At 37.2% G+C, this 17,613-nt stretch overlaps 1 non-coding gene across 1 annotated transcript; it reads right to left on the bottom strand.

Annotated features, from left to right (window-relative positions):
- Positions 1–17,192: 17,192 nt before the first annotated feature.
- LOC113191663 (U6 spliceosomal RNA) lies at positions 17,193–17,302 on the bottom strand. The gene has a single exon (XR_003301920.2). It is a non-coding gene; the product is annotated as a U6 spliceosomal RNA (small nuclear RNA).
- Between the last annotated feature and the right edge of the window lie 311 nt (positions 17,303–17,613).

The raw sequence follows: 17,613 nt of genomic DNA, 5'->3' as shown, positions 1-17,613 counted from the left end.
TTTTTTTTGTTTTTTTAAAATGTCTAAAATTGTCAGTTAATATATTATTTTATGTTTGAGTAAGAATTTTAATATTGCCATATTCTGTAGTATTTTTCTTTGTATATTTCTAGTATGGCACATGATATGAGTCACTGCCTTTTTTTCTATGGTGTATGACAGTTAGAGACTGATTTTTTTTTCTGATAAATTCTTTCTTTGAGAAAGACAATTTTAATGTTTACAACAATAAACCATGTAAATGAACAGAACCTTGTCTTCTTTTTGGGTCAGGAAGAAAATGATGACTAAACAACATGATACAACAGGCAGAGTTGGAGATTAACTTGGGCTATGTTAGTTATTTGACATCTGAATTTCAAACTGACAACCTAGCTCTATTCTGGCAAAAGGAACTTGGTAGTTGTACTAATTATCTAGAGAATTCAGTACAATGTTTTTCTTTAACCAGAATTTTCCAGTCTGATGACCTACATTTATTAGAATCTATTTAGAATGTCTAACTCTTCTGCTAATTTTATGAATAAATGCAGCTTTCAGAAGAGAAGTTCAGGAGACCAAAAAGCTTTTGAACTTTTATAAGTTTGGAATTTTTGTTGAGTTCTTGGCTTGGGCAGTGGTGGAAGAATACAGATTTTAAAAGTCCTGTAGATTATCTCTGGATTTCCAGTTCCTCTACATACTGCTCATTTTTGGTATGGATCCTGGAAGAAGAGCTGAACATTTCAGGCTCTTTGGGCCTAGGGTCAGTTTTCACTTTGTTGCACAGAGTGAAACTCAGTAGAGACATTTCTTACAACTTTTTTCCTTCTTCAGTGAATAGTGATGAGGTGCATTTTGCAGTTTTAGAATAAATAATTCAATCTTACAAGTTTCTTAGATAAATAATAAATCATCTGTGTGTCAGGTCCTGGGTCTTGTATAAGCAAATTGTAACAGGGCCTCTAGGATTTTACCCAGCACCAACTTTCAGCAAATAAAGGATGTTGTTGACGCTGCTTAGCCGCTGAACTTCCCCACAGCAACCTTATCCTTGGGTGCTCCGGTCTGAGTTTCGCTCTAGGCCAGCTACGAATTCATAGAAAGAGCAAGGTGGAACCATCTATTTCACTGACCCTGGTGAATTACAGATGGTCTCCGGGTCGCTGAAATTTGCAAAGAGCGTTACTGTTTTTAAAATGCAGGGCTAGAACAGTAAATTGCCACAAGAGTTCTCAGGTTGCTATTTTTCCTTTGCCTCCCCCTCCTTTTCTTTTGAAAAGAATTGTTTTATGGGTGGGCGAAAAGAAGGCAGGTGTCAGTGGTAATTTAAGGTTATTTTACACAACGCACATTTCTCTCCAGGTAACTGAGGAGAAAAAGAGGGTTCCCATATAAGAGATCACATAATAACGAATGTCCAGTGTTGTGGCTTTCTTGAAAAGATGAAGATAGCCATTTCATTTTGTTTTCACATCTTATTCCCAACCAAGCCACAAACTAATAAGAAGATAGCAAAAGCTCTGCAGAAATCGCTGGGAGTCTGCAGAACAGTCAGCACTCATAACCCAGGTGTCTGCAGCCTCCAGACAATTACATTCCTTCACAGAATCCCTGAAAGTTGAACCCAGAAACAACTCTGTGGATTGTTCTCTCCTAAGGAAACCTCGGTACATCACCCCAGGCCAATGGGTGTACATCACTCCAGGCGCAGTTAGCCTCATGAGAATTGGGGTGAAAGGAGGGAGGGAGGAAGCGCTTCCATGCCAGCATGCAAACTGCACCTGCTCAGTGTACATTCAATTATGAATCCTAAGTTGCAAAGTGTCTAGTGCCTTTTGTATTTCAGAGTCACCTAAAGATCCTCACTTGCATCTTCAGAGGTTTGCTCAGCCAAGGACTTTTGGGGTCCTATTCTTTTTTCCTTCTTCTTCTTTTTTAGGAATGAAGCCCGGGAAAAGCCACAGGCAACGCTACATTGGCAAAGTCTGAAGTACCATGAGACTTCTTTAGAAAGAGATTAAAACTTTAGTGTGGTGAATTCATATCCTCTCCCCAATCTTCTTAAGAGTTTCAATTATTGTGTATAGTTCCAGCAATGGAAGATATATGACCATTGATAGAGAATCATTGACATATACTCTCAGCTCTGAGAGAAGGTGTAATCTTAAATTCTCGTGTCCAGTCACTTTAAGTGATTGCTTAGAACACCCTGACTTTATGGAGAGATACCTTTAGTTCAAAGTACAGATGTTTTTCCTTTCTGCCTCTCAGGTTACTGTAGCAGCCAGCTACTCTGGGTATTCTTTGGACCCTCATTCAGACTTCCGTTGTTTTTTTTTTTTTTTTTTTTTTTTTTGGAGGGTGGTGGGTAGGAGTGTGTTTGAATCTTTAGTCTTGATTCTAATGCAAGAGGAATGCACGCCCAGGGAACTGATAGCACCCTGCAGTGACAGAAGCACCCAATGATCTAATGTTGTATATTTCTTTCTGCTGCGCGATTTCATCCCTAGACAGTTTGGATATCCCTTTCCCCAAGTCTTACGGGCCACTGGTTCTCTGTTTGTAAGGTTCTCAAGAAAAAGATGTAGATATTTTTGTCAATTTTAGAATGTTCACTTGAAGGTTCAATTTCACTTGCGTTAAAGATCTCTTTAGTGTGCCAGTGCGTCAATGCTAATATCCAATTATCTATCTAATTATATTTTAAATCTAGGCGTCAGCAGTGAAGAAATAAAACTTCTAAGATAAAACAGGTCTGCGAGGGAAAAGTTTTATTGTATTTCTTTGTCATAATTTTAATCATAAAGTTTTCCAGTATAGGATATTATTTCCTTCTCATCAGGCCCTATACAGGGAACCAACCCCAGAGCACTTCCAAGCTTAGCGTGTGTTGCGCATCTTTGCACCACCAGGTCCACGCCTGGCTCCAGGCACCGGTCCGCTTCCTCTTTTATCCGCCACGCGGCAGCGCCGAGGTGGCTGCAGAGAGTAAGGGCTGAGAGTCTCTCCGCCCGGCCTCGCCTCCCTCGGTGGGAGAGGAGCGTGTCTGGAGGACATTTTCCCTTAATCTACAGGGGAAAAAAATGGATACGGGTTCTCTTAAAGCGGGAGTAGGAGGGTATCTAGTCCTGCAGATTTTCAAACTTTTTTTCCCCCTGTATTATGTTAACGATTGAATATAGGTCTGGGAATGAGTGTTTCTACTATGTACTCTTCAAGGAGGGCTTTAAGGAGAGCGTCCCCCCCTCCATACACATACACGTGTCCCGCTAACTGAGAATAGGAACTCTCTCTTCTTGGCGCTCCCGGGAATTTCTCAACAACTCAAACTCTAGGGGCACCTCAAGGGCCGGGATTTGACTCAGTTTTGTAGTCTAACAGGGTTGCCAAGATATTGGGGTTTTTGGCCAACGCCCAATCACCCTCTCCTCCCCATTGGTCTGAGATGTAACCGAAAAAAGCGCACCTGGTTGCAACAGTCTTTGCTAAAGGTTCTATGTAGAACTCAATCATGTTTTCAGTAATAGGTTCGGTCCATACTGCCTGACTTTACTGGCAAAGCAAGATATGAATTCTAAGTAGTTTATCATTTTTTTTAAATAATTCGTTTTTAACAATAAAACGAACACATGAAAATCCGCTTTTTATTTTTACTTTAAATCTTACTAGACGCCAAAATTAAATATTAAACATAACCGTTTAGGATGGCGAGGTTGTTACTTCAAGTCATTTTCCCTTAGTATGTTTCCTGAGCACAATTGGGAGCGACTGCGGGGGCCACAACGTCTTTCCTCTGCATCTGTGCTTTTCCTTAGGAAAAGTCCAACTTCCGTCGGAGGGCGTCTGTCTCACCCAGCGGTCCTTGCATGGGAAAGCAGAGCCCCACCCCAGCTGGAGGCGCTCTGAGAAGAGCTGCACCCCTTGTCCTTGGCTGAGAGGTGCGCTCTGGACCCTGCAGATAGTGGCGAAAGAAGTCGGGAGAGAAGGGTTCTAGCCGCTTACTCCCCGTTTCTGCTTTCTCACTAAGGCGCCCTTCTCGACCTAGTCTGATGTTGACCCTTTGGGATGACTCAAGAGAACATGCGTCCCGCACACGAAGAAGTGGAGACGCAAGCGCTCCTGCTCTGCCCTCTGCGTTTTGGAAAGAGTTTGACTCCGAATGTAGCATGGGTAGACTTTGCGGAGAGAGACTTAGAGTAATTAGTACGGACTCGCCTGGGTTAACTGTTTGTTCCAAGCCCTCCCCAGATGCTCCCCGCGTCTTTCCCAGCTGTTCCACATCTCCCAAGGCGGAGGCCAGAACAGGTTTTCTAGTCACCACTTGGTCAGGTCTGGCGCGTTTGGGCGCAAGTGCCAGCAGCCAGGAGCGCTCCCGACTTCTCCCTGCACCATCCATCCAAAGCCAGTCTCTGGTCTACCCGAACATTGAACCCGGCTGGGGCGGCATCCCAAACGACCCTGGGGAAAATTCTTTTTCTAGTTGTTGGGGCGCACAAAGGGGCGGGAGAGAGACGTCCTGACCGGATCGCCAGGCGCGCGTCCGCACCTTGGGAAGTGCTGGGAAAGGGGTACACACACCCATCCCACAAGCGTGCTCCACACGAGTGCTACGACCTGAAGCCCTGAAGAGATCGCGCGGGTTCCCGCCCCTCCTCCAGGTCTCCTTGAAACACGTGTAATGGGTCCTAGGCTCGCACCCCGAAGTGAGCCACAAGTCAAGTGGCGAGACCAGGGCTGTGCCCGGAGGGGGTGCGGGCGGCTAATAAGTCCCTCCGCTTGCGGTCGGGCGCATTCCTTCCGCTTTGCAAGAGGCCGATTGCGGACCGCTTGCTGCCCTCTTGGCTTGGCTGAGCTGTTTGTCGCGTGTTCAGTTGAACTGGATACAGTGCGGAGCAGGCACTCTCGGATCCTAGGAGACAACCGTTTCAACGCTTTTCTCCGCGTTTCTTTTTCCCCTCAGTTATTTTCTCCACTCCCATTTCTTCTTATTTCCACCTAAACCTGTATTTAGATAAAGTAGGATTTCTAGGACAAGTCCCACCTGTCCTAACAGACACAGTGTCCAGGTTTCTGCTATAGACTTCCCTTGGGCAACAGAGGGTCGCTGAAGGGCTGCTGCAATCGTGAGAACTCTTTCGCAGGGCAGGTATGAGAGTGACTTCCAGAGGGAATGAGTCTGCTGATTTCCTGGCTCTGGAAGTTATGTTGAGAGGATTGTGTTGATAACCTCAAATTAAATTGGAAATTTGAGAAGGGGATGGGATAAAGAGAGAAAGGACTCTTCAAGCTGTAAGTAGGCCATTGTTTTTGAAGCTGAGGGTCCTGACCCATTAGTGTTTTTCAAAGTGATCATGATGGCTTGCTGTCAGGATTTTCTTCCACAGAAATAAAAGAATAACAGAATAGAAATGCAGAGTGCTTTGCACAGAGTAGGAAAGTAAAAGAAGTCCAAGCATTGCTTGCTGACACCTCTCAGGTCAAAACATGAAATATATTTGAGTGTGGGTCTCTGTTAAAAAAAAAAAAAGTTGATAACCACTGTTGATGGAAAAGACTGTGTGATAAGTGAAAGGGGACTGCCTCTACCAGGGGTGCTGATATGGAACCTCAGCAATGTGGTTTTGTGACCATTTCTGTTTCTTCAAACAGATTGATGAAAAACATCCTTTCTCTTTACCTTTTAATATGACTTTCTCAGTAACATAAACATAGGCAGCATTTTCATTTTGTTCTCGGGCAGCAACTGCTTGTTGCTTTTGTTGTTTTCTTATTTCCTCTCTCTCTCTCTCTTTCTTTTTTTAAATTTCCATCAACCAACCTCTTCTCTTACCCAACAGAATTTAGCATCTTTTTATCCTCTGTCCTGTGATCTTTTGAGAGCCAACAGGGCATCAATCATAAGGAAGGGAGGAGACAAGCACATATAGCAACTCATTTTTATTCTCCCTGGGCACTGTACCTGGGAAGAGAGTGAACATGAAGTATATAGAGAAAGGAGAGGAGTGAATATCCCATTTCTACTCACTGAATGCCTGGTCCTTTCATGTATATGCTATACCTAAGCATGAGGAAGGAAGCATAGCTTTTGTTGAGAAATGGGTAGAATAAATATGGCTGAGGCAATTTAGACGATTTATTTAATCCGATGGTAGAGTTGAATGCAAATAGAGATGACAAGGAGAGGGTAAAATGTCTTAGAAACACAGGATGCCAGGGTGCCACCAATAATGTGGATGAGTTTAAAGAAGAAAAAAAAATAAGACAAAAATAAGTGAGCAAAGGCCACATGAAGAATGCTGGAGGTAGGTGGACAGGTATGAGATGAAAGTTAGATATGAAGGCCATCATAGGATTATTTAAAGTGAGTGTGACATTCAGTTTTGAAGCCCTGGGCTAATAAGAACTACACAGAGGCTTCAAATCATGATAAAGAAATTAAAAGGAACAAAATCATTGGTGTGGAAAGTTTCATCCCTTGTCAATCCTCTCTAGCTAAAGAACTTGTTTGCTAAGAAGTGCTGCAATCTCCAGGTAGGGATGACATGGACTCTGTTAAAGACTTGTGCCATTCTGAAAGGCAAGATCATGAGACTGAGACCACCTTCTATGGGTTGTGAGTTTCCTTTGTAAACAATAACTGTATCTACCACGTATTGCAAAGTCAACTTTCATATCATGTAATCCTCTTGAATACCAACTCTGAAGTTGGCATTATTATTTCCATTTTACAGATGGTTACTTCAAAGTTACTTCAAAATACTTGACCTATAATTTCATGGAGTCTCTGGACTTCAAATTCATAGCCAAGATATGCAGTTCCAAGTGCCTTGCATTAGTATTGCTGACTCATATGGATTGAACCTTTTTCTATTGAAACTGACTAGGAGTTTCCTTACCTGTTGAGAGTTGTGGTTATTTTTTTTCAGGTGTGTGGAGACTTTTGGAAGGAATCATGGATATGAAGTCATAGTGGGGTTATTATAATGGTAGACTGCTCTTTTCTCTGAAATGTTAAAGAAGGACTTTTTTAAATTGCTTTTCATAATTAATGTGTGAAGGAGTCCTTAGTTGCTTGCTTTGCTGCCCAAGAAAAGAATGAGAATGATTACTGTGCGTATTTATGTCACTGAGAAAGACATATAAATGTAGTAAGGAGGAACAATGTTTTTCATCCTCAAGCTATTTGAATTTTCTTATATTAACCATTTAATTTTCAGCCAACTTCTCAGGTTCCTATCAGGAATACCAAATTGTACATCAGTGAGTTAATTTACTATAGTCACAGCCCTGATAGTAAAACTGAAAAATGCTATGCATGAGCCATTTACTCTTTCCTGTACTTTTCCTGTCTTCATGGCCTACAATGTTCAATTGTAACTAACATTTTGTTAAAGCTGCTGATACGGTCTACCAAATGGTATAAATAGCTTTTGTTTAGAGAGTCAAGCAGAAAATAATATTTCTTCAGACGACTGTGTGCATCTAATGTGGTATGGTCAAAGGGTGGCAAAAATAGTATTATTATATTACAAAATTTATTAGAATATACATACTTGACAAACAAAATATGGTGGATTTAGGTCAGCTGTTTGCTTACACTATAGATTGTGTTCGTCTTTGACATTTAATTTAAGCTTCACTTATCTGAGGGCTAGGAATAGGATAAGTGTGTTCTGCATGTGTTATGCTTCTTGATTTATAAAACTTACTTGTCTGCAGTTATCTAGAGATAATTCGCCATCAGTGGCTTAGGGACAAGGAAGCCTTGTGACATATTCTGAAATTGCCTTTCTGAAACAAAGTTCTGAAAAGTTGAATTAAAGACCCTAAGAGGGTTTTTTATTTTTATTTTTTTATTTTTGTGGTATGAAGATAGTTGCATTTGCTTTCTTGGTTTTTGTCTAATTATCCTTTTGCATTATGAATTGATAAAGTTAAAAGCTAACTTCCAGAAATCCATAATGAAGCTGTTCAAAGCCAGGAGTCTGTGTTCTGTGTAACTGTCCTGCTCTAAGCTGTGCTGGGCAAAATTTTCTACATGGGCTACATGTGTGTGAAAACATCAGAAACAATTGACACATTGGTGACTTATTTTTAATGTATTTGAGAAAAATAAAGTCTGCTGCTGTAAAATCTGCACTTGCAGATGTGTTAGCCCTAAATAACCTTTAAAATTGGTTGTGGTGTGGTGGGAGATATTGGTATTCATGAATGTTTTGACATGTTTGACATTTTATGTATGGTGTGCTGCTCTGTCTGTCTTGCATTTTTCCCCAATGGTGCATATTTTCTTACTAAAATGCAGCTTTTGGTGTTTACATCTGGAGTCTACAAGTCTACTCATTGGATGACTGATTTTTTTTGTTATTTATGCAAATGATGCTTTAATGCATTAGGCTATTACTGCTTTTCATAGTATGAGTATAAAAGAGATCTTCATGAAGAAGAGATAAATTTTCAGTTTTTAAAGAAGCAATAGATAATCAAGGGTACTTGGTGCATGTTCAAATATCTCAAACTTGCTATGGTCTTGAATTAGCAAATAAGGAACAAAAGCAATTCTGTGGAATGATTATACTCTCAGAAGCCAAGGAATTTGTGCACCAGATTTTGGTGTAGAGAGTAGAGGTTTTGAAATAGTGTGAGCGGCATTTAAAATTTTTTCCTTTACCATTTATTTTTGAAAGGGATAAAAGAATCCCTAATAGAGAATTGCTAATTGAGTTGAGAAATCTAGGTGGCTTTGAGGTAAGTGGATTTTAAGAAAACTTAAATTTATGTCGATTCAGGGATTTCAACAGCATTCACTGAATAAGATAGGTTTGATACTGTGGTCATCTTTCCTTCATATCCTGCTCTACAGTATTTCTCCAGGTTGAACTCAATAAGTGAGTTCAAAACTAATCTTTGGTGAAGCACTTTCCAAAGTGTGTGAGTATCATTCTACCCAAAGTACTAGCATTTGTTGTTTTTTGAGTGCCAGAAAGGGCAGGAACTTCAATTGAAATCTTTTGCTACCACATTTTACCTTGTGCAATAAATCTAGCGGCTGCTCAAAGTCTGTTCTAGTGTCTATTCAAACTCGTTTCATGATAGATTTGACTGAAATTTGTTCTTTAGAACCAATATGCTGCTAATTACCTTTCCCTCCTTTAAAGCCCGTGTTCCGAATAATGTGACTTCCCTCTCAATGTTGTGCTCTTTTAAGAATGTAACTGACTCTAAGGCTTTGACATTTTTTTGTCCCAGATATTTCTCCTGTTTTTAATCTCCACATGTTGTCACATGCCAGGACAGCAATGTACCTCCAGGTGGGAGGACAGAGGGGCAACTGTCTCTGTCTAGGGTGTCAGGGCTGTTTTTCTTCTGTAGTGGAAGTTTTATGTGCTTTTTCCTTTGTGCCCTGTCCCTAGAGACAAACTCATTACTTCAGTGACACACATAGCAATTGGGATTCAGGGTTTGACCAGAATACCATAAGTTTACTTTCAGTGAACAGAAGTATTTAATGTCGCTTCTTGCAACTCAAATGGTATCAAGAGACCAACTTGTAGGCACTATCTACAAGTATCCTCTTGGGTTCTCTTCTTGACTAACAAAACCTCTGTCTTTCACATCCCTTTGTGGATCTTCCTAAGTAAAATTTTATTGATAAAATACAAAATGACATAAAACCTTAACGTTGAAGGTGCAGTGCTGCTCTTTTAAAAATATTATTTTGATTTGTAGAGCAATGTGAATGATTATAGTCTGACACTAACAAGATTGTGAATCTCATTTTCAATGTTATGAGTTAAGAAAAATGCAAGGCTTTTCTTGAATGTGTAGTGTTTTGTATGCTCAATATTGCTTTCATCAAAATATGTACTGTTGATTCATTCATTACATTTCTTGTCTGTACTTAACTGAAAAGCAAGAAAAAAGAAAATCAAGTGCTTGTTTTTCCTTGAGTTAATTTCCCTTAACATGTATTCAAAATAAGTATTCCAATGTTGCATAATGTAAAATAGCTATGGAATTTGATGATTATAGGAAAGTTGGTGTGGGTGAGAAACACATCATTCATTAGATTGCAAGTAGCAGTATAGGATAGAAAAGGCAAGTTATTATAAACAAGAGCTATAAATAAGCATTTTTTCTTTTCTGTAACTTGAATACAAATACTTGCATTATGTAGACATATTCATAAATTCCGATGATAACTTAGTGAAACAGGAACATAAATATGGGAAGTAGGCATATTATTAAACATATATGATTTTACAATGAATGCTTATTATTTTTAAAAGTCTGTGTTCCTGGGCTGGGGATGTGGCTCAAGCAGTAACATGCTCGCCTGGCATGCGCGGGGCACTGGGTTCCATCCTCAGCACCACATAAAAAAAAAAATAAATAAATAAAGATGTTGTGCCCGCCGAAAACTGAAAAATAAATATTAAAAAACTCTCTCTCTTTCCCTCTCTTCTCTCTCTCTCTCTGTTTAAAAAAAAAGTCTGTGTTCCTATGGCTTTCACTTAGAGAAATCCATCTTCTAGTACTATGAGTAGTCTAATAATTTTTTTCCTCTATCTAATAACACTAACTTCCACAATTAAAAATTGAACCATAGCAGTCAAACTTAACAATCCGTTGATCAAGTTACAAAACTGGTGACTAAAAGGAACATGAAACCTGTGAGATGGTTTTACAAAATCTTATTTGAAACTCATTCAGATTGACATGAGTGCTGTCACAAGTGCTGAAAATTGGTTGAAAGACCATAAATAAAATGAACTCTTATCTGGCAATAAGCTGACTTATGTGAGGTGATTCAGGGGGTTGCTGTCATAAGGTTTTTATTTAACATTACTAGGAATAACCCTTATAATGAATAAAGATCATATTAATTACACTCATGAATGGTACTAAGTGGAGACCTTTTTGTGATCAGAGAAATACTGTGGTGCAGAGAGGTCAGACATACGTAGAGAAAATAAAGCACTTAGCTGAAAAAGATGAAAGCAAATATATCCATGTTTCAGCATAACATATTTGAAATGCAGAATATGAGTGCACAGAAATATTTATAAAATGCTAATGTATGAAGTGAAGGTTAGAGCAAAAAAAATTACATAGAAATATTCTGTGTAAAATTATAGCAAAAAAGTCTATTTTTTGTTTTGTTTTGTTTTTATACTAGGGATTGAACCCAGAGTGCTTAACCACTGAGTCACAATGCCAGCCCTTTTCACTTTTTGAGACAGGGTCTACTAAGTTGCTTAAAGCCTGCTGAATTGTTGAGGCTGAATTTGAACTTGTGATCCTACTGCCTTAGCCTCTGGAGCCACTGGGACCACAAGTGTGCACCACCATGCCTAGCTAGCCTAAGTGTTTTTTAAGCTGCATGCCTATAGATGTTTCTCTATCAGAAGAGGTGTGGCTAGCTAGGTGCAGTTGCACAAGCCTGTAACTCCAGTGGCACCAGAGGCTGAGGCGGCAGGGTACCGATTTCAAAGCCAGCCTCAGCAACAGTGAGGCACTAAGCAACTCAGTGAGACCCTGTCTCTAAATAAAGCACACAGATGCAGCTCAGTGGTTGAGTGCCCCTGAGTTCAATCCCTTGTACCAAAAAAAAAAAAAAAAAAAAAAAAAAAATGATGTGGCGATAATCTTTTCTGTGTCAAGCATTGGCAAGACAGAACCAGGATCCTGTATGCAATACTGAACTTCTCAGTACCAGGGGAAGGTTGACAAATTAGACAGATTTCAGAGAAGCACAAAAGAGTGGTTAAGGGGCTGGAGAAATTGACTTATGAGGAACGATGAAGAGAACCGATTATGTATTGCTTACCCAAACAAGATGGGAAGGAAAGACAAGAAAATATATACGATTATTTGAAGAGTGTAAATACTAACATAGGAGATGGATTGTTAGCTTGGCCCAGGGTGGCAGCAACTTTCAGTTAAAGGGAAGAAAATACGTAAACAGGAATTTGGTAGATTATTAAAAAGAAAAAAACAATTTGCTGTGATATTATTTGTAAAACAATGGAAGCAATTTTGAAGAATTGATAAACTGTATTGCTTTTTGTTTTTGAAAATGCACAAAAGATTTGCATATTCCCTATTGAGAAAATCTTAGATAAGAGAGAGGAGAAGGAAGAAAACCCCAATTGTTTACCTCAATTTAGAATTTGAAGAACTTTGTGTATAAATTAAATATGATACATCCAAGTAAAGTTAATATTGATTCTTAATTGAAGCTGTCTACCTACTTTCATAGGTCTTCTTAGCATTAGATCTACTCTTGACCATGTACTCTATAATAGGCTATCTTAGCTTGGTCAACGTAACAGGAAGATTTTAATGTTTTCTCTTAATAAAATATTTCTTTTTTGAAACTGTTCTCATAATGACGTTGATGGGAAAAATTTCACTACCAAAGTGAACTTTGATTTATTTCTATTTTTTTTCTGTCCTGCCTCTCTGAAATGTGGTTCAGTTTAGAAGGAAAAAATAATGAATGGAATTAAGTGGCTGCTATAATATGTTATAATAAGCATGAAAGTGAGGAAAAAATGTTACAAAGCATTTTGCTGTAGAATCCAAGCAAAGGAAATGATTCCTTCCAGTGTCAGTGAGGAATATAAATGTATTTTAAAACATTAATGATAAAAGGAGAAAAATGTAAGTGAAATAAAGGCATATATGAGTCTCCTGCTTTTTCTGCTTGAGTAGAAGAGTGATTTTCCTTTGCTAGAAGATGCAGCCTGTGAGGTAGAGAGATGCAGAAAGAGAATCTCATTAACATGAGCTCTCCATTCTCCATGCAATTGGAAACTGCCTGCTGTCAGGCTGCTGAGAAGCCAACATATGCAGCTTTCCAGGGCGTGCATGCTGCAGAAGGCTGTGCGTAATTATTTCTGGAAAGGATCCAATGTATGATTCCATGATAATACTGACTTGTAGTCTGTCTTTATCTGAACTGATATTTCCTGTACGTATCATTTAAGCTTCTAACAGTGCGGTGTCACGTTGGGGGTGCACACAGATATTTTCTCTTAAGCTGTGTTGTGCACATTGATATCTGAACTCTGGTAGATTTCCTTTGCTTATTGGAAGAAAGAAAGAAAGAAACTCCCAACATTTGTCTTTACTTTTTTAGGGATTTGTCATTGGTTATAGCCAGTACATTGCAGCTTATGGCCAATTATACTCAATTGGTACTATATGTTCTATCTTTAAATTTCTGTTGGATGTGTTTTATACTAAAACTCCCCATAGAATTTTAGTTCCAGGATTGAAAATAAAGTGTTTTGCATGGTACCTTTTTACTCTGCTGCAGGAGAACTCACTTGTTTTTTCTTTATTGTTATTGTTTCTTAAAAATAATCAGTTTAATTCAATGAACTATATTTTCTAGATGATTTTATTAAACGCAGAGGATTCTGCAAGATTTAAGTTGATTTTTTCATTTTGTAATTTTTAATTTTAGCAAGCTCCTCAGCCTAGAGATTTAATTTAATCATTTTTACCTTAAAAAGTGATGGAGAAGAGATTATACAAGTAGATTGTAAGCAAATGTTTATAACTATTAAAACAGTTTGCTTTTGTTAATGTGATAAAGATTTGGTGTAAAAAAATTAATTGCAGTAAAAAAATCCTGTATCATTGACTTTTTCTTATAAGACTAATGATAAACCATTATAATAAGAATCATTTCTGCTGTAACTATTTATGAATTTAAAAATACCTATGTGAATAAAGGAGTGGTTACTTTTTGTTTTCACTTTTATAATTGGTTTATTACAAATATTTTTAACGCTTCTGATCATTTACAAATATTGAATTTTGGGATTGTTCTACTTAGAGAGCTTATACCTATTTGTTATTATAATATCTGTTATTCTAATTTATTTAATAACCAAGAATTTATTGCAAATGATATGGAACTTCTTTTTTAAAAAAATATTTATTTTTTAGTTACAGGTGGGCACAATATCTTTATTTTTTTATTTTACTTTTATGTGGTGCTGAGGATCAAACCCAGTGCCTGATGCATGCTAGGCAAGCGCTCTACCACTGAGCCACGGCCCCAGCCCAACAAATGAAATGGAATTTCTACAAATTAATTGTGTCCTTTTATTTTTTAGTCTTGCCTGGGCTTTTGTATGAAATCTTAGTTCTAACCTTTCAACTTGCATACTATTCCTTTTATGCCTCTTAATCTCTAAATTATTTTGAACTCAGGTTTTTGAGCCACAAAATTTCCTCAAGTAACTATGATATTACTTTTTTTATTACTCTGCTCTTTGTGGTTCCTTTTTATCTGTCTTTTAAAAGCATTAGTTAAGTTCTACCAGGGGTGAGGGGTCATATTAGAAACACTAATAATTAGGCAATGGGACTTCATGAATAAATTGTCCAGATTCTTTTAAATTTGCTACATGATTGCCCAATTTTGAATTTTCTTTGTGTACAAGAGCATTATTATTAACTATAATATAATTTGTGCAATGTCTATATTGTCTACTTTATGAATTAGGTTGATTTTGGAGGCAGTTAACATTGGCTACCTTCTTAGGAAGCTAGCACTTCTTTATTGAATTGGGAAATGATAAGGCCTACTGTGGTCTTACAAGGTTGTATAAGGTTCTCTTTCTTTCTATTGGCCAATCTTGTTTTGCTTCCCTTGCATGTAAAAGACAATGTCTCAGTTAAATGAAGGGTAATGTATCATTAAATGGCTATTTGCAAAAACTTTTAAGAACACTTTAATATTTAGATGCTAACTATTTCAAATATCCCATTAAAAGGAAGGAAAGATTTGTCTTTGATAAATTTCTGGGACTGAATAAAAATCCTTAGGCACTCAAGTGTTTTACCCTGTAATGCATTAACACATTTATATTCCAGATAAATGTCTCAGAAATGACTGTTTTTAGGCCCACTTTAGGAAGGGCATATTTTGCATATAAAATATTATGATACAGTGACAGAATATTATAGCATTCCGTGAATGATTTAGTGAATACTCTCTCAAGTGTTTTAGGATGCCAAGTATAGCTAAATTACATTATGTACATTTGGCTTACTTATACAAAATGTATTTATTTATAGAAAAAGTAGTTTTTTGAGATGATTCTTTAACATATGTGAATAACTTCCATTGATTTTTTTCCAAGGAATAAGAAGTCTTTAATTTGGTACGAATGTGAGAGTTTTTGACAATGGTGAGTTTTGTTGCTTAACACTTTCTTTGTAGATTTATAAATAATGACTTATGTTTTAAAGTTATGCTAAAAGAATTGACTTCATTGAAGTAGACAAGAGAAGAGTGTTCACTGGGGCTGGGAGGGTAGAAGCAAAAAGGGATGGAGGGAGGTTGGATTTGGGTACCAAAATATGATTATGCCACAGGAATATATTCCAAGGCTCTGCAGCATAGTGGGATGACAACAGTTCACAAGAATTTATTATGTATTTTATAAAAAAAAACTAGAAGAGAGGATTTTGGAGCTTTCCAACTCAAAAAATGATAAATGTTTTAGAAGGAAAAGCTATTTACCCTTATTTGATCACTGAACATTGTATAGTTGCATCAAATTGTCATACTGTACTCACTAAATATTGTAATCATTATGTGTCTATTAAGAATAAGAAAATAAAGCCAGTTTATGGGTATAGGGAAAGAAGATGTGCACCATATAGGGAAAATGCTTGAGGCAGTTGATGCATAATTACTTATAAAGATAGTAAATTGCTACTATACTAACGAGGGTATAAATAATGGTATACCTAGCTAAAGAGAAGCAGACATTTGTTTAGCAATTAAACTGAAATTTGCATCTTCATATGTCCAAAATTTGTTTGCTTGAAACTGCCTGTGTCATATAGATACAATATACCAAGCTGAGATTCAAAGCGCCCACTTTGTCATCATTCTAAATACACTGAACTACTTCTGAGAGTCTAAGAGTCTGGAGGCATGTGGAATTAGGAATTATTGGCATGATCCATAGGAAGAAGCCTTGTCTTAGAGCTCTAAAATTTCTGTACATGGGTGCCAGACACCAAATTCATATCTTGTCCTCCTTCGTTTTTTTAATTTGGAGTTTTAAAGGAAAAAAAAAATCAATGCAGTTTGTTGATATCAGGGGCACTTCAGAAATTAGATTAATCATCTTATTGAAAGTATAATGTTTTAGTATTTACTTATTTGGGTGCTAGAAACTGAATTCAAGGCCTTACACATGTTAAGCATGCACTCCACCTACCTTGAGATGTATCCCCATTTGTGGAAGATGCATATTTTAGAAAGATGCAAGAAAAAAGCAGGCTTCAGTAGAATAGTAGTTTTAGAAACTGTTTGCTCAGGGAAATATTTCCAAAGATTTGAATATGAATGGGTAAGTTGACCAAATACAGTAGAATAATTATTCTATAATTCAAGAATTCAATACATTGTATCATATGTAAAATAGAATGGGATTTTCCTGGTACTTCTTGTGAGCACTGAAATAAAGCTAGCAACCATTGGTAGCCAACTGTATACTTATGTTTATTGAAATTTGCCAATTGCTAACTATGTTACCATAGGCAAATTACCTATCCCATCTATACCATCAATTTACCTATACCTCAGTTTTCTCATCTGTAAATGAGATAAAATATCATCTTTCATGAGGTTTATTTTTCTTTTTTATCTTTTATTGATTTTATTTTATTCTTTTTTAAATATATGACAGCATGGAATGCATTACAATTTTCATGAGCTTTTGTAGGGTTTAAATGTATAAAATCCTTGCTCATTTAAATTGTAATTGCTAGAAATTGCTCATTTAAAGGGGAATCATATAGAAATTAAAAATATATACTGCTGGAAAGAATGCAAGCTTGTTCAATAATGGTTCATATATAAAAACTCATTCTTTCTAAATGGGGTGTGTTGAGAAGACAAGAGTTGTCCAGAGTCTTGATATTATTTCTTCTCATCACAAATTACTTCCTGATACCTTATCAAGCTTCAGAAATGTTCTTATGCTGCCTGTTTTTTGTTTGTTTGTTTGTTTAATTGATTTTATTTTTTTAAATACACAACAGTGGAATGCATTACTATTCTTATTACACATATATACCACAATTTTTCATATCTATGTTTGTATATAAAGTAGGTTGACACCAAATTCGTGTCTTCATACATGTACTTTGGGTAATGATGTCCATCACATAAAAATATGGAACTCTTCATGAATTTGCATGTCATCCTTGCACAGGGGCCATGCTAATCTTCTCTATATCTTTCCAATTTTAGTGTATATGCTGCTGAAGTGAGCAGCACCCTGGTTTATTTTTCTAAACAGCAGCTCATGCAGGGTCCTCTATATCACTTCTCAGTTTGTCTCAAAGTTCAGAATCAGGTTTGTTGTGTGTTCTGCTACTGACAACTCTTATGCAACTCTTATTATTTCTACTACTATTATCTGATTAGTTTCTGAGAACACTATTATTTTTTATTTCAATTACTTTTTCCACTTACTAGTTTTGTGATTGTACTTGGTGGTTTATAATGTTGTTTGGTGCAAACAGCGTCTTTTGGCCTCATTTATTTGAACAATTTTGATTCTAAGTTCTCTGTGTTAGAGTGTAAGA

The sequence above is a fragment of the Urocitellus parryii genome, chromosome 1 (genome assembly GCF_045843805.1).
Source record: "Urocitellus parryii isolate mUroPar1 chromosome 1, mUroPar1.hap1, whole genome shotgun sequence".
Lineage (NCBI taxonomy): Eukaryota > Metazoa > Chordata > Mammalia > Rodentia > Sciuridae > Urocitellus > Urocitellus parryii.
The sequence above is the reverse complement of the archived record's forward strand: the minus strand, read 5'-3'. Positions and strand labels throughout refer to the sequence as shown.